Source organism: Panthera leo, chromosome D2, assembly GCF_018350215.1.
Source record: "Panthera leo isolate Ple1 chromosome D2, P.leo_Ple1_pat1.1, whole genome shotgun sequence".
NCBI classification, from domain to species: Eukaryota; Metazoa; Chordata; class Mammalia; order Carnivora; family Felidae; genus Panthera; species Panthera leo.
This window is the reverse complement of record NC_056689.1, coordinates 22875284-22899292: the sequence shown is the minus strand read 5'-3', so window position 1 is coordinate 22899292 and position 24009 is coordinate 22875284.

The window sequence follows — 24009 nt, the reverse complement described above, 5'->3', positions numbered from 1 at the left end:
CTTGCTGCCTGATTAGACAAGTTATTAATCTATATAAGTCTCATACTCCTTCTGTGAAAATGGGGATACTAATTGTACCCATCTTCAATATGTTGGGGAATATTAAATAAGATACACCATATAAAGAACTCACTATCACGCTTGTTCATGGGAAGCACTCGACACACACTTACTCAACAAAAACACATGTCAGACGGTGTTCTAGGTATGGAAGATTCAGTGGCAAATAAGAGAAAGCATCTGCCCTTACAGAGCTTATATTCTAGGCTAGGGGAAGCAGACACTAGGCAAGTAGACAAGGTAATGACTAAGATACGGTCACATAGCAGTAAGAGCTATGGAGCCAGGAGAACACTGATGTGAGGGTGTGGCTGTGAGGATGGTGACCATTTCCCTGAGTGGTCAGCAAAGAACCCTGAAGAGAAGTGTCACTTCAAATGAGATGTGGGTAATATCAAAGAGACAGCCACGGGGCGCCTGGGTGGCTCAGTCAATTAGCCTCCGACAATGGCTCAGGGCATGATCTCACAGTTCATGAGCTCCAGCCCCACATTGGGCTCTCTGCTATTAGCATAGAGCCTGGAGTCTACTTCAGATCCTCTGTCTCTCTCTCTTTCTGCCTCTCCCCTGCTCTCTCAAAAATAAACAAACATTTTAAAGGGATACAAAGAGACAGCCACGGGAAATTTTGGAGGCAAATGTTCGAAGGCATAGGGGACATGATGTGCAAAGGAGCTAAAGTGGGAGCAAGGTTCTCAAGGTTCAAATGAAGGGACCAAGGGCTGGGGAGTCAAGGCAGGTGTGAGTCTAGAAAGCTCCCTGTCTTCCCAGACACTGGAGGAAGGTGAGCAGGGGGCAATGTGCTCTGATTTCCATTTAGAACAATTTCTTTGACTTTTGTGTAAACTGTGGATTCCCAAAGGCTGAGAGAAGCAACAGGTGAGAAGTGGTGGTGCTTGGATCAGCGGTGGGAATGAGCACTGGTGAAACATGGCCAGATTTGGGATCTATTTGGAGTAGAGAAAACAGGGTTGCCAACAGGGTGAGACAAGGGATAGAGAAATCATTTTTTGGCTTAAACAACTAGGTCCTATTTACTGCCTTGACATTTACTGATATTTAGTTATAATAATTTTTTTTTCTGAGAAGCCGTTTGGTGAGCTTTTAGGTATTCTATCAGAGAGCACTTCTGGGCTAACTACTGACAGTAAAGTGTCTGTGTGCTAAGTGCTAGTTTGGGCTCCAACTCTTAGCTTTAAGTCTTAAACTGTCTATTAGGTAATTAAATGCTTACGCTGGAAGTATTTCTGAAATCAGAAGGGCACTTGTGCTTGTGTGTGCATACGTGCAAGCATGCATGTGTGGGCGTGCAGAGTGTGTTCTTGAGGCCGCGGATATCTGCTTGCGGGACTGACCTTCAAGAGCAGAGCTTAGAATTCCTTCTCAGTAGGGGTCTCCAAAGCTGCCCCTTGCTCACCTCACCCCTACCACCCTGCACTTGGCATAATATTTATGGGACTAAGACTTTGTCTATCTCTGGTTCCCTCATTTCTGTTTTATGTTTAGCAAATGCCCCAGCTCCCACCAACCTTCCTCGGTTATCTCTGGAGTGGCAAGTGGGAAGATGTCCGGGACATGCCTATAGTTTTAGTTCACAGTTTAGAGTTCAAAGGCTGGAGCTTAATTTTCTCCCTTCAGCAGGGAGGTTCAGAGTCAACAGCATATTAGTCAACAAGTGAAACTTTCTCCTCCACTTCCTTCTTCCTTTGCCATTCTCTCTGCCTCCCTGTCCTCTGTTACCTCCTCTGGGAGCCACTGGAAGTTTCACTTAGTGTGAAGAATTCTACTCTGGGGTAAATCAATGAACTAACTTCCCAGGGGCCTCCTGACAATTGATGTAGAACCTTTACTTCAATAATAATAAAATGAGGTCATTGCCCTGCACTGGGCACATATTACCTGCCAGCTCTTTATAGGAGTTTTGTCTCTTAATCCTTCCAGCAAATGTAGACAAACTTGTACAAACGTGTAAAGCTCTTTTATTTTCCACGTCTGATGGTTGAGTACACAGGCTCAGAGAGTAAAGTAATTTGCCCAAGGCCACACAGCCAGTAAATGACAGAATTGGGACTTCAACTCAGGTCTGTCTGGCTCCACGTTCCAAATTTATAACTGCTAAGCTATAGGGCCTCCCTCCATTTAAAACTTTGAGTATGGGCTGTTACAGCAAGATTCTTCAGAATCCGGGCTGATTACTGAATCAACTACTGTGATGCCCACCATGAGGCTTAGAGAACATTATCACAAACATGGCAGCTGCTGTCTTAACTAAAGGCCAGGTTTTCCTCATCACTTACATAGAAGGATGTGTTTGTTATGTGTTTGTTTGGCCTTTTATTAAGGCATGGAAAATAGCATCACCTTCATTTTCAGACTCGAAGTTTCCTGATTTTTCTGACAGGCATTTTTGGTAGAGTGCACCTTTAACCCACTGGTATCCATTCGTTATTAACTCTGAAATTTTACATACTCCCACAACTCAGTCATACTGAATGCTTGGGATACTTCCTGTCCTTATATGACAGAGTTCAGACCTGTGATATTCAGCAAGTAAGTTCAAATGGAGGCATTGTTGATGGACAAAAGCACAAAAAAACTATTTTTAAGATTCCTGTTGCTTTAAGATCTGGCCAAAACTTATGAAAGAGAACAACACACATGAGAGAGAGAGAGAGAGAGAGAGAGAGAGAGAGGAAAAGAGCCAAAGAGACAGAGAGAGAGACAGAAAAGACAAAGAGAGAGCAGAGTCAGAGACAGAGAGAGGGGGCAGGGAGAAAACACATCTGAAAGCAGGAAGTACTAGAAATACTGTTTAAAGGCATGCTGTCATGAGATTTCTACTCCACTTTAGCAGGATGAAATATTTGGTTTATGTCGATAATCAAACACTGGAAGCTGGCAGCTTCCAGTCCAAACAAAACCTGAAATTCTTCCATTGCCACTTGCAAACTTTATTCGCTGGAATGAGGGGACACAAATTATCCCCCCTCCTATGACAATTTGCTATTAAGAGACTATATCTTTATGTGACTCAGATGCACTTCATTTGAGTGATGGAGAAATGAAAAGTCTGAACCACAGACTGCTAACAAAGCGATGCAGATGAATCTATTAAAGTGTATCTCCTCACTGTTTTGTTTTTGACTTCCAATTGGCACTTTTTCTTGCCTCTCAGCTTTGAAACTCGAGAATAAATGCCTCTGGAAACAAAGCAAAGTGAGCTGAAGTGTGTGTGTTACACAGAATACTGAGAGCGATGTTTGTGCCATACATAGCTACAGCTGTCACCGATTTTTCATCTACAGAGAGGTCAGCCAGACAAAAAGACCCAAGACAACACATTCAGTAGTGTCTTTGTTCTCATGTTCTCATCTTAGTCTGAAAGAGGTAACTTGGAGTGACTTCGGTTATGGTCAGAGTGATTTTTCAGCACATCACTGGTCTGGATATTAATTGCTGGCTAGATGGGGGAGTCCTTTTAAGCTCCTCAAAGAAAATAAATGTAGCTTTCATTAAAGATGTTAACCCAGAAGCTCCAGAGACTTAACTCTCCATGCTGGAAACTGATTGGTTTACCTCCAGATTGTTTTGTGGGGATAAGGATTAGCTATGAATTCAAAATGATTTTCCATTGTAAGGAGGCTGCTCTGTTAATCAGAGTTTGGTCACATAGGTTATGATCGAGATCCTTTGCTTCACCTTGCTTGTCTTCCTTAGAGTTTGCCCCATCCCTTTCCACAGCAAAAGGCTGGACGGAGTCAATCTCCTACTTATTAGATGCCTAAGAAACAGTTAATAAACTGAAATCTAGGGATTGTTCAACCATCAGTGCTATCCATCTTCTAACTATTTGTGACTATTAAAATGTAAAACGACTGCACAGTTTTTTCTATTAATATTAACCATAAAACAAGCTAAATAAAAAATTAGGGAGCTTTTAATCTTAGTCCTCAGATTTTGTGCTTTCAACGACATGATTTGGAAAGAATTTCCTTCTTTCTTGAAGCACTCTACATGATAAGAGTGTTTATTTTGGGTGATTAGACAAAATGGAGAGTGCCAGTTTAATTTTTTCCAGTAGATGATTATGTTTTTTTAATGTTGAACTTCAGCTTGAACGACACTCAGTGTCTCCTCCCTTTGCTTCCTGAAAGATTGTTTTATGTTCTACTTCCAGAGTATTCAATTTTATAAAAACTACTAAAGGAAGAAATTGCACACTGTCGTACCATGACCAACACAAAACAGTATTTTCCCTGGGTTACTACTTACCTTTCTCTCTCCATTACTTGTGTGGCTATGTCCTGAATGGAAGAAAGTAATGCAAGCCTTCACAGATCTCAAAATCTATAATTAAGCACTGCATCTGACAAGAGATTTTTTTTCTGTACTGACAAAAAAATGTCATTTTAAAAAGGAATAGTACAGGAAGAGTGATAAAAATAGTCAAAAGAGCAAAAAATGTTCCCTCTCTTCTTCACGGCCAAATACAAAGTGGTTTTTTTTTTTTTTCGGCGGGGGGGCGGTGAGGAGGGTTGGGATTTTTTTGGATAAGTGCTTACAATGACTACACTGTTGACTTGGCATGCAGATCAAAAGCCTGACAGATTTAATTCATGTTTCTGTGCTATACAAACAATGACACGTACAAGTAATTGAAGGTAGTACAAACACAGACTTTAAAAGATCAGTGGTGCCCAACTGAACTGCTCAACAAAAAGAGATCTGACAGGACGTATTCTTTTTTCTGTTTCGTTGGGATTCCGCTTTGCCTGCCCTCTGCCCTGCCCTTCCTCTCCTGGAATTAATAGCGACTGATAGCCTGTGCATTGTGTCAACAGAAATGGACACACACGCACCGTATATTAACTCCCTTGTCTGCTGCTGGGTGAAGAGATAAGTTCCAAGAGCACACAAGAATAATCCGAAGACATTTGGAAGTTAACCACAAGAAATCAATGTTTGCATAAGCTTCCATTACACAGGCAGCTTTTGCTCTAGAATGCTGGCATGGTCTGGGTAATAAGGTAATAAATTCATCCTCAAATGTAGAAAGGATGACCCTGCAGGATTTTGACATGACATTTTCTGTGGATCTGACTTGGTTGGAAACTACAGGCAGCATTTTCCTCCAGTAATTTGTGTACTTGATGTATTTTTTTTTCAAATTGCGTGGTGCCAGCAATTTCGTTTTTAAATACAATAGTCTTTTTGAAAAGTACTGAAGAAAATGAATAGAAAATCACCAGCATCATAGCAAATTATCCTAGGTCAACACATAATGCCTCCATTTTCCAGATGTCTCAATTCAGGCAGCTACTTTGGGCATTTTTGTCTAAGGATGCTTATAAGTATTCCAAGTTTAATAATACATTTTCTGTTGTGTGTTACCATGGGCTAACATCATTGTATGTGTATCTTCCACATTAAGGTTAAAAAAAATGGATTTAAAACAATGTACCCAGAGGCAGTGCTTTTGCCTGAATGTTTCCAATGAATTCTTTGTTCAGAATCCTTGCCTTTACTTTAGGGTCATAGAAAATTTCTCATAATTTTGTCTCAATTATAAAACTATAATAGTTTTATACTGAAAGATTTTAAAATATAATTTCCAAGGTTTTTAATGCCCAGAGTGTAAACATTTGGGAGTCGTCTATGCCATAGTAAAGAGTAAATAATTGACAAATTATTTTTAGAATATTTGGTCTTATGACTGTCTCGAAAAAAGTTACATAAACAATGCTGGTTCTTTTTTTTTAATGTTCATTTTATTTATTTTGAGAGAGAGAGAGAAAGAGAGAGAATGAGCCGGGAAGGGGCAGAGAGAGAGAGCGTGAGAGAGAATCCTAAGCAGGCTCTGCATTGTCTATGCAAAGCCTACCCTGGGGCTCAATCCCATGTACCGTGAGATCATGACCTGAACTGAAATCAAGAGTCAGACATTTAACTGACTTAACTACCCAGGCACCCCTACAATGCTGATTCTCTGTAGAAAAAATTAGAAGAATAAATAAGCAAAAGCGACAAAAACTACCTGTAATACTTTCACTCCAGAATAATAATTATTATTATTTGGATTCTGTCCTTTCAAACTATAAAAAATAATATTATGTCCATTCTTTCAGGAAGTAAACAGGAAACTTGAGTCATTAGTCACAATCCATTAGTCATTGTGCATGTGTGTGTGTGTGTGTGTGTGTGTGTGTATTACTCTCCCTTAGAGTTGTGCAGAGTGCTTTGTCTGATAAGTATTTTTGCCTACCTTGGGTTTCTTCTGTGAATTTCTTAGAATTTAGAGTTTTTAAGTAGGAAAGTATAGCCCAATAATGTCTATTGCAGTACAAGTTAGGAAGTGGTTAAGTAATAATACCAGGATCACATGGGCTCATCAAGGAGAGAAATTGGCAATGAGAATTACTTGCTAAAAACTTGAACAGAAAGGTAAAATGTTTGCAAACCAGGGATGTGAGGGATAGCAAAAGAAATTGGATATGTTTAGTTGGTGAAGGGGCTTAAGACAAATGGGAGAACTGTCTTTTCCTCTGGATGGTCACCACCATCTTTCTCACAGCTCTGGAAGCTGGAATTCAGAGATCAGAGTGACAGCACGGTGTATTCTTGGTGAAGCCCTTCTTCTTGACTTACAAAAGCTCATCTTGTACCCTCATTTGGCAGAGAGAGAGAAAAGAAGCAAGCTGTCTCCTGTCTCTTGTCATAAAGGCACTAATGCCATCATAAGGATTCCTTCCTCATGACCTAATTAATTACTTTGCAAAGGCCCCATCTCCAAATACCATCACACTGGTGATAAGAGTTTCAAATATGAATCTGGGGGAACACAACCAGTCCACAGCAAGTGCTATAGAAAAGACAACAAAACAAAACAAGGCTATAAGGCGGAGATTACCCCAGAGGAGGCTTGGGATCCTATTGAAAAGGAAGAAAGAAACAACAACTAGAAATTTGCAACAGTGGTAGCCAGCTGTGTTTAAAATACTGAGACCCTCATTACTGAAAGTGACCAGAGGGTTGCTTAATGGTTATGGCCAGGGATGCTGGATAAAAGTCAGCTGTACGAAGAGAGACAGTAGACTATGTGAGAAACTCCTCCTCCAGGACCATCATTCCTTCACTCCAGGCAATCCAAAAGGTCCAACTCCCTAAGGATAAGGCTGTTTGTATACATCATGTTGAACCATACAGAACATCTGAAAGAAAACTAAGAGGAAAAGCAAAATCAGCTCTAGTTTGCACAGCTGTTTGGATAAAACTTCCCATTTTCAAACTATCAGCAGCTCTTTTGCTATACTAGATGTGATACTTTTAATTCAAGAGACCTAGAATGTATAAGCTTCAAAGACCTTAATGGAAATGGTCAGGGTGTTGACTTTGGTGGTATGGCTTCCATGCCCCACCTCAGGAAAGGAAACCACAAGGAAGCCTAAGGAAACAGGGAATTGTGTGTAACATACATGACTAACTGAACTGTTTCTTTCTTTCTGTGCAGAGTCTAATCAGTTAGTCTGTATATGAAAGCATTGCAATAATATAGTCTAGAAGCAAGCAGACATAAATCACCACTTTGGCAACAAACCAAACTGATAGGGAGTGAAGCACAGAGATAATTCGTAGGTAGTAGAATAATAGCATAACCCAAGATGACTTTATGTTATTTCAGAGACAGAACAGGGTTGAGCATTATTCCTAAATACTGCAATATCTGCAAAGGTGAGATGATCATTATAAATCAGGATGTTACAAAAAGAAAAAAGCTGTAGCTAGAGACAGATGCTCCAATTAGCAGGATATCCATTTCCAAATTATTATGTTTTCAAATAAATTCTGACATGCAATTTCGGGACATTGGAAAATAATACTAATCCAGCCCAAGTAGAAACAGGAAGTAAATCTTGGCAGAGCTGCATGCCCTCAGCATATTACTAAGAATTCATTCCATTGCCAGGGGAGGGGGGGGGGAGGCGGGGTGTGGTTAGCGGTGAACACAATGATTTTAAAAACCAGCCTTTAACTTGAGATGGTTTTCCCAAACTTGGAGTTACAAATTGAAACTGGCACAGCCAAAAAAAAAAAAAAAAATCATGTAATAACTAAAGCAGATAGTTCAACCAGATAGTTTAAATTGATCTGGAAGGACCCTCATGTTCCAAAGTATCAACTATAGCTGAAAAGTCTTATGAGCTTAATTTTACCCTCTGGTACATGGTATGCATCATTACGCATGTCCGAAAATCTATACTGTTCCTACATGCGGACATAAAGTTCTGTTTTCTTTTCAGTAAGACCATTCGTGCTATCCAGCTGGGACCAATGTAGGCCCATCAAAATATTAACCCCACTCCCACCTTTGCTAGCCCCCAATATATACCAGCCAGTTTTCCAGAGAGAAAGGGGACATGGTGATGTATGTTCTACTTCAAAAAGCCTTTCTCTTGATAAAGTAGAAGAAAGAGGAGGAATAGGTTAGTGTTTTCTAAAGTATGATTCAATGTAAGAATCAGCTGTATTGTGTCCTACTGAAGCAGTTTTCTAGAAACATCCCAGTCCTATGAAATAAAATTCTCGGGGAGGCAGGGGTGGGACCTTCATTTTAAATAACAACTCCAGAGATTTTGGTACACTATCTTTCGAGTATCATTGGCTTAAGTGGAAGTGTGAGGGTTCTCCTCTCCAACATCCTCCATAACCTCTAAAATTTGTGGGTGTTGTAAAATCGGTATTAAGGAGTGAGTGCTAGGCATAAAAAAAAATCCAAGGGAGATGAGATGAAGACAAAATACATGAAGAATGACAAGTTTGAAGATCAAATAATTTGAAGTCTGAATGTCTGACTACAGACTAATGTATGACATATGTAGACATAAGCTATTGAAATCAAAAGCAATGGTTTGGGGATACAGTGAAGGAAGGATATAAAATGGCTATGTTCCTAAGCTGTCATTTATGTCAGCCTATTGCTTGTCACTGGAAATAAGCTGAGAATCCCCTTTGTATAACACAGCGATGAATCTTGGAAATTCTTACATGCATGTGTAAGTGCCATTTACAACTCAGCTGAAGCTTTTCTGTTGGAGTTCAGTTTATACAGCTGTTGCCAATGTGATACTAATAAAAATGTTTTATGCCAGGCAATATTTGAAACCCTTTAGATGTATTATCTCAATTAATCTTTTCCACACTTCTCTTAGGTAGATGCTATTAATCTTCCTGTTTTACAGATGAGGACACCGAGGCCCAGAGAAGTTTTGGATACTTTGCATGAAGTCTCAGTTACTCAACAGCAGAACCAGGCTTTAAACAGAATACTGACTTTAGAGCCTGTGCTTTAAACCAGGATGTTATTCTGCCTCACACTTTGGGACCACATTATACAGGAGTCAGTAAACGTTTTATGTAAAAGGACAAGTAGTAAATATTTTAGGCTTTGTGAGCCAAACAGTCTCCCCCATTATAACATGGAATTCATAGCCAAACCATAAATTAAAGGAATGGCTATGTTCTAATAAAACTTTATTTACAAAAATAGATGGTAGGCTTGCTGCTCTATAGCATTGGTTTGCTGTTCTATAGCATTTTTTTAAATGTCCCCCATTCACAGTGACATAAAAGAACTACAAGTTTTTACTTTAAGGGAAGGCTTCCGTGAATAAAGGTTTTACATTCTCTTCTGGTGTATTTGAAAGTGTCTGCCCCTTCTTTTTTTTTTTTTTTTGATGTTTATTTACTTTTGAAAGAGTGCAAGCAGAGGGGGACAGAGAGAGAGAGGGACAGAGGATTTGAAGCAGGCTCTGCACTGACAGCAGTTCATCCGATGTGGGGCTCAAACTCATGAACCACAAGATCATAACCTGAGCCATCACTTAACCAACTGAGCCACATCCAGGCTCCCAGAAAATTTTTGCTCCTTCTTATGGCCGAGAGACAAAAGGGCGTATGTTTAGAGACTTCCAGAAGTGGTGACTTTGCTTTGAAGTGGTCACACTGTCACACCTAGCTGCTCCTGTGATGAGAAACCTGGGTTTATGAAGCAGCCAGCTGGGCGCAAGGGGTGGGACTTTCTAGAAGGGAGACAGATATTGCACTTGGAGAATGTATCCCACCTGGGAGAGTATCACAGCTGTTATCTAGGCTCTTTTATCTCCATACTTGAATCTGATGGGGTATCCAAACCAGACAAAATCAACATTCTGAGGACTACAGTGATGGATGTGCTACAAGTTTTTCTTTTTCTTTTTCTTTTTCTTTTTTCTTTTTTTTTCTTTTTTTTTTTTTTTTTTTTGCTGTGTGAGCACATATCCCAACTGAACATGGATTGAAAACATTTGCTTCCTATTCCATCAAAATGAGGAGACCTTTCCAGGCTAAACTCTTTCAGATGGCCTGTTAATGAGTGACTCATAAATAATAAATATCATTGATAGTGGCTTTTAGAAATTCTCTAAGCTCTCTAGAATTTGGTTTCTCTCCATCTGTACATTGGGGCTGTGACAGCTGCCATTCTCCATGGAACTGGGAAGACTGAATAAGGAAATAGCACCCAAAAGCTTTGTTAAGTTCAGAGAGCTAACTCTTGTTGGTAAGGGCATTGTTCAGATCTTTTGGGGTCAGGTAATTATACCCACTCTCTGTGTGTGTACACAGCACTGGACAATAGTTTCCACAATTCATAGAAAAGATAATTTGTTACAATCATTGTGGAACACTAGAACTGTCTGAGGGTGAATCTACATGCACTATAAAAGGGGAGTGAAGGCCTTCAGGCACACTGTGATGAAATATGGCAAGAGTGGATGTTGGCTTTCAATCCGAATGCCTCACAGTGATAATTGCCACTTTTTAAAATGCAAATGCTTATCCATGTTTTTTGAGAGAAAAAAACGTAAAAAGAAGGAATAAGTTAGTTGTCATTCTAACAAAACTGGAAGAATCTGGAAAGGAGTTGGCAGAGAGAATGATCCCTTTCCCTCGCTTTTTACAGGCTTTGCTTTTGGAAATTTTAGCATTTATGTGAAAGACGACATGGATTGTTCTAGTGGCCAGCAGCTAATTGGTGATATGGGAGAGACTGACATCCACATTAAACAAACAAACAAACACACAAACAAACCAGATGAGATTTCCATAGCTCCTTGAGGTGTTTGTTCACAAATTAAGTTCATAGTTAAGCAAATTGAGGAATATTTACTTATATAAGTTTTGTAGAGCTTTCTTTCTTTTTTCTTTCTTTCTTTCTTTCTTCCTGGAGGAGGCTGGATTGATGAAAGTGAAATTGGAATAATCAGGAATAACATAAAGGTTGTTCAATAACAAACCCACTGAAATGTTATGAATAATCTAAAATTTCGAATTCTTATTATACTCTATTTATTGAGCACTTACCCTTTGTCAGTAACTGTGATAATGGCATTCCATAAATTATTTTATATATCTCACTCCATCTCTCTGAAGGAGGAGATTTTAGTTTTCACATTTTTACAGATGAAGAAAATGGCCAGAGGCACACAGCTCATAAGGGGGATTGTAACCCAGATTTGTCTGATGCCAAAAACCATAGCACTTCATCACTAGTCAGGAAAAAAATACAGGGATAACTGAGAACAAAGCTTGCTTTATACAGAATTATAACTAAGGGGATAGAGCTCACAAGTAACTCTGATGATATAATTAAAGTAGAGAAGACAGTATTTTTCTTTTCTTTGGAGAAGGAACACAAAGAGGTCATGGGGTGGGGGGAAGACATCTTCCCAGCTGATGTCCCCAAACCAGTATCAATGTCTCATCAGACCTCCCTTGGCCTCTCTTTTGAAAGGAGCACATGCATTCTGTTTCTATCATATGACCTGTCACGATTTGAAAATGTTCATTTATATACACAGGAATCCCCCCACCCCCAGCTTTTCTAAAGTTCCTATCATACCACTTTACTTTTACAAAATATTCACAGTTAGTACCTGTTTTCACAAACTAAAAAAAATCGGAAGAATATTTTCACTTTTATGAAAAAAGACAAGAAGTGAAAATAGTGTTCAGCTTTGTTTTGCAGTGAACGCTTCTTGAGGCAGAAGGCCTGAGCAGCAAGAGGGGCCCTACCAGGCTCCTTCCCCCAGAACTACGCTCAGCACCTCAGCAGCAAGACGCCATAGCTTTGAACTATCTGTGAGCATCTGTGCTTTATCTTGATTTATCTTGTGTATCCATTGGCAAAATATGTCCTAAGGTATCTGAAAAGCCCAAGAGAGGTTATTTTTGGGGTCTGGGAATGCTTAACATTTTTTTCATAAAATTAATGGTAATTGCTTCTTTGCTTTATGCCATTTTGGCTCAAGAAAGGTTCCATAGGAATGTTCTTCTTTTGGATAGCAGGGAAAACCTGTATATTTGTTTCATGTTTATTTTGCTCATTTCATCATGAGATCCATGAGTACTGGTTCCCAGTTGGCTTTGTTCCCATTGCATCCCCAACACCTCATAGTCCCAAGCACATAGTAAGCACACCAAAATCAGTAGCAATAAAAAAGCTTTATTCAGCACTTACTGTGTGCTAGGCCCTGTTCCAAACACTTTACATGTATTATCTCATATCAACATTAGCACGGGTCTCTGCTCATATTAGACTCAGTGGGAGGTAGTCAATATACTCTGTGTGGATTCTTTTACCCATCCCTGGTTCTTTTCACTCTGTCTTACAGCTCCACTCCCTGCCATTTTCATGTGTTTTCTTCACACAGCCCACCACAAAGCTATTATTTATTTATTCTTGATTGTTTGCTTGTTGATTACATATTTATATTTTCCTATAATATATAATGTAAATATACACACAGTGAGATTTATCCTTTCTCTTGTGAAGCTGGACTACTCTTGTTAGGCAAATCTCAGATAATACCAGCCATGAGGCTGAATTGGAATCACTTTTATATAGCAGCTAAGAAAGGGAGAAAATGAACTCAGTTTCTGAGAAAGAATCACATCTAGAAGGAGAATGAATAAAGCCTACTTAATACATATCTATTGAGATTATAGTTTATTTATATCCCAGTGCTTGTGAAGAACAGAAGTGAAATGCAAGACACAGTCATACTATTAAGTGCTTTACAATTTTTAAAGTTGTAGAATTATGGGCATTCTTGAGAAAAATCATTTGGGCAACAAATCACATGTCCTTTGAGGCTTGTGCAAAACTCTTGACTTACATGTTTAACCAGCTTTCTGGTGAAGGGATGTGCCAGGAACCATAGTGTGTAGCTTGGTAAATATATGTCAAAATAACTACCCGGTGTACATATGGGTGAGAAAAAAGTTTTGATGACGAACAGCCAATGCTTAAAATAGCCTCATATGATCTTAGAATTTAATGGGAAAATAGGAGCTGGGTAAGATTCTAGGTTAGAAGATCCAGGAAGGATAAGAAGAAGGGCAAAAATTAGCTGTTAGCTAAATCTGAACTAATTCAAGTACAGAGGGTGAAATTTTTAATAGAGTCTTGTACATAGTAAATATTTGGTAAACATTTGTTTTGACTGATTTGATTTCAAGGGTGCTTAGGAGAAGGAATGGCCTCCTTCTCCACCCACATGTCACTGTAGGACTTTCACTTAAGCAGAAGGAAAGATTAGCTGTTTATTTTTAATCATCCTAGAGAACAAGGCTCATGCAAGAGGTTGCTTTATTCTCTTATCTTCCTGCACCATCCCACACTTTGACCATCATAAATCATTTCTCTCCCTTCCTCTACTCTCTGCCCATGGGACCCGTGACTTCCATTCTCAGACACATCTATGCCATACGGATAAAAGAACAAAGTAAGGAGTCATTTCCTTTATCTGTTTTTGTAAACAGCCCAGGAACACGAGACAGGATCTAGGGAAGTTTATACAGGAAAATGAATGACATATTTGGGTGGGGGCTAATGCATGGGCATCACTAAAGGAGATTAGAGGTTATCACCTTAAGTGAGAGCTTAAAGACAAAGTCTAGTTATTAAGAAATAATAATTGGGATTTTTTTTCAGATTTAAATTAGTCTGATTTGTTTTTCACTTATTTAAAGAAAACCAATTAAACCAGTTAAGGGCACGTCTAAGAGTCTGTAAAAGCCATGAATCTAAGAGTCAAAATCCCCTCGGTGAAAATATTTAGTGGTCATGTGTAGATGCTATGCCAAAAAGATAGTCCACATTGTGTTTCTGTCATGCTGACAAGGGAGAACCCTGACACAGGCTTGCCACTCAAGAGCTGATCTCTCTATTTTCTTAAGATGGAAACCAGGTATGGCAGCTTTGGGAGGAGTTCAGTGTTTTGGAATGTGCATCAGACAAGGGGCAGTGCCTTTGATCATTGGTTTTCAAATTACCTAAGCAGGGCTGCAGAGATTTAATTGCTCCAATTTAGAGAACAAATAGAAAAGTAGGCAGATGCTCATAGCCTTCACAGGGCCACGAACCTAAAAGTTTGCCCCACAGCAAATGCCACGGGTCTGCACCAGAGGATAGATGGAGGAAGATGGCAGAGCAACTCCAAGCAGGAGGTGTTTCAGAGGGAATCCTTTGTCTGCTTTACTCCCTTGGTAGCTGTGATCTCAGGTTATTCTAGGTTATCTAAAATGATGTGCTCTCTCTGTCTCTTTGTCTCTTCCCCCCTCCCCCTTCTCTCATCTCCCCCTGCTCCCTCTAGAAGAATTATCAAGGGCCCATGAGTCTACAATATACATCTATATGTTTCCCTTTATTGTTCCCCATTACCTCCTTCTCACTGTTTTTGGACTAATGACAGTTAAGATTTGTGCATATTTGGCATGTTTAAGCTTGTAGTGAAATATTTGACTATTTTTGGAAATTGAACAGCCTAAAAGACATATAAGATATATAGAAACACTGTGGAAAGGGTCAGAAAAATGTGAGATTAAGAAAATTCATAGATTAGGCATCTGCCAAAATTTGCAATTTACTTTTGGTGTACAACTGTTGGAATAAGAGTGTTTTCCTGAATAGTTGGATCCTTTAGTAGCCTGGGAAGGGAAATAGTATTTTTTTGGATGGGGACAGTATTTTGAAATTACTTTAAAATTTGGTTCCGAAACAAGGAGAAAGGGATACTTTTATTAAAGCTTACTTTTATTAAAAAGAAACCCACATTAAAATATAATTATTCAGATGGAAATTGAAGTTCTTCCCTTCCCTGGTGGACAGCAGAAAGGGTTGGAAATTCTTTTCTTGTAATATTTTCTAGAGCATGTGGCATGGACCCCAATAATTTTGGAGTGTTAGAACTAAGGAGAACTTGAAAGACCCAGCTCAAATGAGAGAGCAGAGGCTCTGAGAGCCTAGATGGCCAGCCTGATGGCACATCCCCAGGGAATTCATCCTCAGAATGAGAAGTGGACCAGATCTGAAGTGTGGACTGGGGAAGTTTAGCCTTCACTTGTGCTGAGCTCTTACAGGAGTTACCTACTCTCTCTGAGTCTCTATTTCCTCCTTGCAAGACCAGAGAGTCTAGCAAGGGTTTGGTAAGGATAAAAAAAAGAAAAAAAGAAAAGAAAAGCCATGTACATTTTAAAGCACTTTGCATATATGAAATATACAGATGAGAATGTATATGAAGTAATTGGTTGGGAACTTCTTAATCTAGTTCTCTTCCCTCTCTTCCCCTGCCTCTTGCCCCAAGTGGGGTATTCGGCCAAGATCTGCTGGATTCACTGCTGGAGTTATTAATTTGAGGGGAGGGGTGTCGTGCCCTTCTTTGAGAAGTTGATTCAAGCAATAGACTCTCACTGCAGAGAAAAGGGCCTGTGCCTGTGTTCGAGCACATGCATACGCACACATTTTGCATGCATATTGACCTCACGTCCTGCCGTGTCTGTCGATTCCAGCATGGCACAGTGGATGAGTGTGGACTCCAGAAGCTAGTAGACCTGGGTTTAAATTCTAGCCCTGCTACTTGCCAGGTCCCTGACTTTACATAACTTATTTAACATCTTTGAGCTTCAATTTGGTTTATTTAACTCGAATACAAAGATAACGCCCATCTGGTACATCTTGGTATATGACAGGCTTATATTTTGGGTTGTCAATAAATGATAGGAGTGCTAGCTATCACTGTTTTTTATTATTACTGTGTTTTCACGTAACCCTGAGGTTTTCGCCTTGGTATATGCTTCATAAGATTCTGCTGTGGTGGAATCTTGAGTGATGTGTGGATAAAAATAGCCCCAGGAAGATGTTCAGTATTGTCAAATGAGGGCAAGGAAATTTTTAGCAAAAATTTGAGCCCCACCAGTGAGAATGTTCCCATCTAATTCCCTTCTAAATAGTAGCCATAACCACTAAAAATGTTTTTACTGGAAAGCTCAGATGAAAATGTTTAACGGTCTGAGAAAAGCAGTTGTAAATCTAATTGAACACATTTTAAGACAGAACTCTTGTCTGTGTAATGTCTATCATGTAGACTTTCATAAAGATATAGATTTGTACTATATTTAAGGTATAACATTAGAAAATCAGTTAGGCCAACATTAATATAAAGGGTTATTTTGATACAATATTTCACCTTTCTGGTTTTGTTAGTTTCCCTGACTTCTGTATATCTTTTGAATATACTCTGGTTTATAGTAACTGCACTTTTCTTATGGGTCATTCCTGTCTTGTTTTTCTTTTAAATTGTTTCTTTTCCCAAGGTTCCAATGTTAGACAGTGTAACATTAACATAATTTGGATTTTCCCTTTTGCACTTGGTTCTTAACAATAACATCCAGATGTTGTTTACATTAAAGCCTGATTGTGATTCAATAAGGTTTGGGTATTTCACAATATTTTACTATCAAAAGCTTCCTTCACATTTCTTTCAGTTCACAGTGATTTAGATTTTCCCATAATCTAATTAGTCCCAACATAAGGTCAGAGCACTGAAAGGAATGTTAGTGGTCATTTAGTCCAGTCCCGTGTTAGAAATGAGGAAACAGAACCCTTGAGAGACCCTGGGACCAACACTAGTAATATAACTAATAATTTGGAAAATCTAGGAAGAAACCATGGATCTCATTTTCTCCAAGCGACTCCAAGCTTGAATACATGGTTGACCACTAAAATATTTTGAATTATTGAAAAAAACAATTCTTTTACTTATGTACTACATACTAAATTCAGCCCAGAAAGATGTTTAGAAATCCCTAAGAATGACTGCAAATTAAAGATGTTATATTGTGACTTTTCTTGAAAACTGTAACTTTAAAAACAAATCATTACATTGGTGCTTCTGAATTTGAAACAAACTTGTACTTCTTCAATTTGTATATTTTTTGAACATTTTAAACAAAGAGGTCAGTTTTTAAGCAGTAAGTCTTCTCCACTTATGTCACTTTAGAATGTAAAGTCTGAAAATGAACAGTAATGAAGTCATTGGTAGATCATATGTCATTTAGGGTCATATGTAGAGCTTTAATACTTTTCTCACTAGGAAAAGTAAGGTTTAAAATTTAATTCATGTGGCAAGGAAAAACCCTGAAGAACCAACCTTTTTTTTAAACAAAACAGAAAAGAACATAATTTAGAAAATATATACAGTCAATGTTAATGCATAACAATGCCTTCATTTTAATCACAATCCACTTTTGATTTAACTGGTATTGAGTTGCGGAATGCAAAGGCAAGTTTAAAGTGTTGGGTTTGTTTTTTTTTTTTTTTTTTTCCAAGTGGGATATCTGCCAACTACTAGCAATTGAGTAATTATTTTCCCCACAGGACACCTTGCGATCATTGGAATGTGGCTTAAGATAATAATCAGATTCAAAGAAACTCTGATGCCAAGGTAACATGGAATTTGGTCATGATGATCTTTTCAGTAACATACTAAGCTTCATTTAGAGAAAGATATTCCAATTCTCTGTAGCAGGATACACTATAGATCCTCAGTGAAATGAGGGGAAGTTTCTCTCCTGCCACCAGCTCAAAAACTCTACAACATATTTATCTATAGTCTTTGCAGAGCCTGATTTGATCATTCATCCACCATCTTCAGTAATAAACTTTTGAGCATCCACATATAAGGGTACTATGCTTGATATGGGGGACAGAAGTTGATTCTATTTAAATCATTGTTGTCCCCAAGTGTGTTTAGTAAATACTATTTTTTGAGAAAAAAATACAAGAATCTAAAAAACCTATAATGACAGCTAGCATTCTAATATACTATGTGCAAATACTGCATTAAACACTTTATGTTATCCATATCATTTCATTTAGTCCTCATGAAAGTCATAAAAGTAGGTACTATTATATTGCCCTTTCAGAGAATCGTTGAAGATTAGAAAGGTTAGCTAAGGTATTCTAAATAGCTAACCTACAGTGAGGCTGAACTTCAAATGCAGTCTGATTTTAGACCTGATACTTTTAACACTGTAACACAACAGTGTGTCTAGAGGGCCTCAACAATTATTTTCCATGATTAGCCAGTTTAGTGGATGCTAAGTTTTAATGTGAAAGGTGAATTGTTGATATCCATTCTTGGAATCACCTTGAAGCAAATGTTAATGTACCTAAGATTTAGAGTCTTTTAGATGTATTTTATCACATCTGAGCTAACTGCAGCATTAATTTGCAATTCAAATTCTGTGATCCTTCAAAAAGGCTTGAACGTTAAAGGGAGTCACTGAAAGATGGAGGAAAGCAGAAGACAAAAGTGTAGTTCATGGAATAGCTCCTCAATATTCTCATCCCTTGATTGACAGGAGAGTTTCTGCCATGAGGTGATGATGGAATTTCTAGGGAGTTATGAACATTGGATTTGTTCCATGAATCTGTGTCATGGGTGCACACTATATTCTGAAGGACTGGAATAACTGAAACACTGGGGTTGTTTGGCATGGATTGCTGAGTTGGTCAACCAAAACCAGCTATTCCTCCAACATCACAAACTTCAGCTCATGGAATACCATACCGAGGCAAAACTCTAGGAATTCAGTGGGAGCAAAGCTTGCCAATACCAACTATATGCTTCCAATCGTGCACCATGGGTATGGACTATGTCTTGTCCTAAACCATAGACAATCTTCAAACAAATGAGAATTTGAGATATTTTTTAAAAAATTGAACTAGTCTATTATTAGCCTCTTGCCTCTAAATGGAAAGATTGGTACCAGTATAAGTTTGGGCTGCTTGCAGGAAGACACGTCACAGTGGTGAAAAATGATGGGCTGTGTTTTGCAGAATGATCTTACCTTGCTGTTTTTTCATTTGTTTGTTTGTTTGTTTGATCTAATAAACAGCATGTACAGGGAAAAGAACTTTTGGTATAACATAGGATATCTTCAATCTTGCAGATTCACCTTATTTCTTCACACGGTAAAGATGCTGAAAGGTCTAATGATCTTATTTGGCCACATTATCCCATTTTAAGTAATGATTATTAACATGGAACTAGTATTCTGTAGAAGATGGCAATCTTCACATACAAATAACCATTCTGGCACAAAATGTCTCCTTTCCGAAATCTCATTGATTTTGTTTTCTAATTTTTTAGCCTGAAATTTTTTTAATACACATAAGAAGAAAAGTATAATGGATTCTATACACCTATCACTTTAATATAACAACCATGTAGATTTTGCCACATTGCTTCACCTATTTCTTGCGATGATTTTAAAGCAAATCCCAGATACCATAATGTTTCATCTTTAAATACTTTGGTATGCTATTATAAAAAAGTGAGAAATGTCCATATATCTATATCTATATCTATATCTATATCTATATCTATATCTATCTATATATATATATCTACCATATTATTATCTCTTCTAACAAAATTAATAATACTTCTTTAATGGTGTCAAACACAAAGCTGATAGTAAATTTTTTGTAAATTGTTCCCCATATGTCTTCTTTATTAAGTGTACACTTTAGTGGCTTTTATTATATCCATAGAGTTGTGCATCCACTACTACAATCAATTTAAGAATATTTTGAACTCCCCCAAATCCCTACTTTCCTTAACCATCATGCCGAAGTCCTCACATCTTCCCCGGTCTTAGGCAACTGCTAATCTAATTTTTGTTTGCAGAAATTTGTCAATTTTGGACATTTCATACAAACAGAATCAAACAATATGTGGTTCTTTGTAGCTGGATTCTTTCATTTAGCATAATGCTTTTAAGGTTCATCCATGTGGTAGCATCTTTCCTACTTCATTCTTCTTTTATGGACAAATAGTATTCCATTGTGTGGATATACCACATGTTATTCATCCATTCATCAGTGGAGGGACATTTGGGTTGCTTCTACTTTTTTGTGATTTCTCTCTTATTAAAAAAAAATCCCTTTTTATTATGAAAAATTTCAAACGTGTGAAAAGAGAGAGAATAATGCAATAAACTCCCAAGTAGCCTCTCAGTGTTTACATATTATCAACCTCTGACCCAAATGGTTTCATCCACTCTTCAGCACTTCCTTGCTCTCTAGGTTATTTGAAGCAAATCCCAGACATCACATCATTTCATCCATAAATGTTTCAGTATGTGTTTGTAAATGTTAAGAACACCTTTAAAAAAATCACCAATACACTCCTAAAAAATAATAATTCCTTAATACTATCAGATTTTTGGTTCACTGATGCCTTAATATTCATTGAGATGTTTGTCTTCATACATTAGATTTGATTTATTTAGTGGATATTGAAATTGTCAAAGCCAATTGATTTATATTTAGGATCTTTTAATGTGCTAGAAGAAAATACTTCTTCTGTCTTTAAACTTGCAAGACATGAAGACTTTCTATGGTTAAAGCTGTCACATGCAGAATCTGCCTCTACCTGTCATTCCTGGGTCCCCCAAAGCCCTTCCCTGGGTTCAGAGGTACCTAAACCAAGATCCCAGAGGGACATGAGAAATGTTGAGGTCTAGCCGAGACAAGCTGGGCCAAATCTCCATGAACTGGAGCAATAGGACATTGATCTGCTGCAAAAGCAATCATCTGCCAGCCAGGACTCCTATTTGTATATGTAGGTCATGGAGCACAGGCTGGGCCTCAGCCGCAGCCATGAAAGTGGAAGCAGTCCCATTAGATTAGATGGGGGAAATTAATGAAATCAACAACTCTGGGTAGGCTACAATCTGCTTTTTCAGGCAGAATGTCTGGGATTCACTGATTTTATCAATGTACACTTATATTGATTTTTTTTCTTACCTCTGTGGAGAAAAATTGTATTATTTGTCATTGAAATCATAAATTAGTCTTTAAAATAGTTTGTAAAGTTCTCTAAAATTCTTTCAACACACAAACATTTGTGTTTATCCTACCTATACAAATAAAGGAACTAGTCTTCTTTTACTTTTTGTACTGAATAGTTGTAATTTTTGAGAATGTATATTTTGCCCTGCAATAGAACAATGAGCTTAACAGGTGGTGAATTTGCCAAATGGTGTGTGTGTGTGTGTGTGTGTGTGTGTGTGTGGTAGAGTGATTACTGAGGATGGGGAAAGTATGACACTGACAGGATATGGACTATCAGCAGCTTATTAATTGGCAGGATTTTGACACAGCAGTGATTTTTTTAAAGTGTATTTATTTTCAAAGAGAGAGAGAGCGAGAAAGGGGCAGAGAGAGAGGGAGAGAGAATCCAAAACAGGCTCCACCCTGGTGGATCCCTGTGCAGGGCTCCAACCCAGGAACCATGAGATTATGACCTGAGCTGAAGTCAAGAGGTGGATGCTTAACTGACTGAACCACCCAGGTGTCCCTTAGAGCAATGATTTTTAAGCATGTATCTTCAGGTAAATTTTAGGGACAACTGAAATATTTGTGTGTTTGTCTGGACTTAGATGTTTTGTTTTGTTTTGTTTTGTTTGTTTTGTGGAAGGTCCACAGCTTTCAATAATTTCTCTAAGGAATCTGTGAGACTTCTCCGTATGGTTACAAACCCATGATTTGAGTGTTTGGCAAGAGAAGCCAGTAAAATTCTTTGAAAATGTGTTTGTTTGTTTGTTTGTTTGTTTCTATCTGGTCAGAAATTTTAAAAGGCCAGGCATGTATGACTATTTGTTGAGTGGATTAATGAGTGAATGAATGAATAAGTAAACAAATTGCTACTTTTAATTTACTCAAGTCTCAGATTTGGGCCATATCAAATAGCGATTATTTATTGATTGCTCTATTGAAGACCCCAGAAATACTTTCAGTGTTCAATAGGAGACGTAAGTATAGGGAGAAGACTATATGTCCCATATGGGATTCAAAACTTCCAGAGGCCCCTTGTTTTACTAATGTGGAAGCGCTTAAGACTTAAGTAATAGATTTTAGAGTTACTCTTAAGGATACAGTTGTGTGGCTCTTTATCTATACCTGAAGAAAATGCTAGAGATCATTTAAATTCACATAAAAGAAAGGTGTGTTTGGCAAGCTGGACACAACTTAGACTCATCCACCCACTTTCCATTAACCTTCTCAGAGAGATGAATCATTGCAAATGCAGAGTATTTTGTGATCTAATAAGCTGTTATTTGGAGAAACTCAGAATAGAGTCAAATTCTGGAGTGTGCAGTTCCTCTGAAATTGTTGTTATTTGTGCAAGTCTGTGCTTTATTAATTCCTCTATTAAGTCAATCAGAGGAAAGGAATTTCTGCCCCCAAACCAGAATGTGATGCCATTAATGACAGTAAAATATGGATAATATCAAGAGATTAACACTGGCCATCTCAGGGGATTGAGTGGACTTTTTGCATGCACACTGAGAATATATCTCAACCTTAATCCTTTCACCTCTTACAAAAATTGATTGTGCCAGGATGTCTGGCATGTGGATGAGGTGGCTCACCCAGTTGCAGAGGTCCTATGATACACAACACTATCCTGAGAAAACACATAACTGCAAATTTGGGCAGGAAGAGAAGACTATCCTACTTCAAACCACATGATAGTTCTCCTTCACTAGATCATCAGCATTCAGTCACAATAATTATTGGACAATAAATATTGGACCAGCATTCTTAAAAGTCCTTATGGGTATCAAGATAGATCTACATCTTATTTGAAAAAAAGCAGCCTAAAAACAAAGGAATAATCTTTCCTGAGTGCCCGCCTCAATTTGCATTTTGGAACCAAGAGAAGGAAAATTCATTTAAAATAGATTATCTGATGACAAGGAGTCAGACTTATGAAAAGAATATTTAAGCTTTATACCAATGAAAGGAAGAATAAAATACAGTTCTTACTAGCATAATCTTTGTGAAATTAAACACGTATAATGATCATACTCTAAACATGTCAAGAGGCCCTATAATAACAATGAGGTCATAAGTAGAAAAGACAGGAAACATGATCTCATCGAAGAGGATATATACATAATCATACATATATATGCGTTCATATACTTTGGAAACTTTTTTGCCCTACTAGGTTAATGAATTCATTAAGATTAATATTAAGAAAACATTAGTTCCAAATTATTCCGGAATGAAATCAAGGTAGAATATTTCGCTCAACTATACTGTGAACTTCACAGATGTCCAGTAGATATTTTGATGAAAATGATGATAAAATATTGCCTTAATACATTTTAAGGAAATTCAGATTTGGCACTTTCTTTTGCAACTAAATTCAGCTCCCTAAAATTCTGTTTTGCTTATATTTAGATATGTCTTCATAAATGTGGCTGCCAGAAAAAGTATAATAGACACAGAAACCAAGTCAAGTATATAGTGTGTTGGAAAAAACAGTTGGCTAGGAGCTAGGCATCCTAGATATTTATTTTTTTCTTCTACAGCTGAACTAGTGGTGTGACCTGGGGCAGGCAGCTTAATACCTTTGAACCTGGATTGTCTGAGCTATATAATGAATAGGTTGGACTAGATTTTTAAAGTGTCCTTTGGTTCTAATAAAAATAAAATTATAAATTGCTCTGTAAGTTAAATCAACATTGCCAGTCTGGTTAATTCTGAGTCTCCAG